We start from the raw sequence: 1,643 nt of genomic DNA on the forward strand, positions 1-1,643 counted from the left end.
CCACTCTTTTAATACATAACATGCTGACCTTTTTAACACTTCTAATAAAGCCTCCAGTTCTGGGGACCTTGTTTCCACTTAATAATGAGAGTGTTCTCTTCTTACCCTCAGAGCATACGTTCGGTCCACCACCTAGCCCAGTAGTTCTCAGACTTCCCTGCATTTTGGAATAATCTAGGGAGCTTTAAAAAATACTGATGTGTAGATCCCACCTCCAGATTTTTTTTTTTGAATAAGTCATACTTTTTATTTTTCAGAAGTGAAAAAGACAAGTGGCAACTTGTCTTTGGAAAAGACATTAATATCAGAGTAATAAGCTACCTATCTCATAGAGACAGTAGCTGAACAAAGACTCTATTATCATATAAATCTCAAAGAAAGTTCTAGTAAATACATCTCATATGTTTTTAACTAAAACAGCAAAACAAAAACATCAGCAACAACAAAAAATTAAATAGAATCCATAAAGTGGTATGTGAAGAAGGAAAAAGGGAAGTCTGGAAATCTACATACTGAGAGCTCTCTATTAAAATCAAGGAGGCCCAAATCTGTTTCTTTTAAACAATATTCATGGATATAACTGCGTTTTTCTAAATTTCTCATTGATAATACTCATAAGTCTGGTTCCATAATCATCTATAATGTAACTACTTCTATCTGAAGGTCCGACAATCTGAATTGAAATAAGAATGAAATCAATTAGGCTCCCAATTCCACAAAATCCTACAGTGCAAAACTTCAACAAACCCAAGGCAGGGTATCCAAGGTAAAATCTATCTGCTCCCAACCATCCAACAAAAAAGAGACAATGCAACCGCCACCTTGTATGAACAGCCATTTACATTTTGGCAAGATATGGGCTTGAGAAAACCAATTTTGTTTCCAGTAAAATGTGTTTCATTGCCACCAAAATCCTTACAAGTCATGTTAGGTGCTGGAAAACATGGAACATGAGCTGTGTAGTTTGTACAGTCCACTGGTTCTTGTGTAGCATCATTTATTTTTGGATCCTTACAAACATATTGTCCCGCTTTGAGGTTCTCACACGTAAGCGTCTCCTCGCCGCTGCTGTGGCAGCTCCCCAAGCTCCCATGGTTACTGATGCAAACCACAGAACACCCAGGAGCCCAGCGGCAGCAGTCTCAGAAGCAACCGGCCCAGAGGGCCAAGCAGCCGCCGTGCCGGGCACCGGCGTGTCCCCTAGAACTCACCTCCAGATATTCTGATTTGATTGGTCTGCTATGGAGACTGGGCACTGGGATTCCTAGAAGTTCCATAGGGAATTCTAACTTACAGCCAAGGTCGAAAACCATTCCTAAAGCTGAATGCCTCTTTACCATTCGTGTTCATACAAACCATTTGAAGATTTTGTTAAAATACAGATTTTGATTCAGTGAGGTTGGGGTGGAGCCTGATACTCTGCATTTCCAACAAGCTTCTAGGTGATGCTGATACTCCTGATCTACAGACGACACTTGAATAGCAGGGATCTGGATTATTCTCACTCCCACAAAAAAATGTCTACGTTGTTGCCAGCATCTGGGATTCATGGTGATGACTAAATGGAATGTTTATGGTCATAGTCAAACATTCTTTTCAAATTACACCCCAACTGCATCTGAGCGCCCATAGTTATGGGCATG

At 40.2% G+C, this 1,643-nt stretch overlaps 1 pseudogene; it reads right to left on the reverse strand.

Moving 5' to 3' along the window:
- Window positions 1-378: 378 nt before the first annotated feature.
- On the reverse strand, window positions 379-1,340 carry LOC113619590 (TM2 domain-containing protein 1 pseudogene; annotated as a pseudogene).
- Between the last annotated feature and the right edge of the window lie 303 nt (window positions 1,341-1,643).

This window comes from Aethalodelphis obliquidens, unplaced genomic scaffold, assembly GCF_003676395.1.
Source record: "Aethalodelphis obliquidens isolate GAN/ISIS:26980383/991018 unplaced genomic scaffold, ASM367639v1 scaffold7, whole genome shotgun sequence".
In the NCBI taxonomy this organism is placed as follows: Eukaryota; Metazoa; Chordata; class Mammalia; order Artiodactyla; family Delphinidae; genus Aethalodelphis; species Aethalodelphis obliquidens.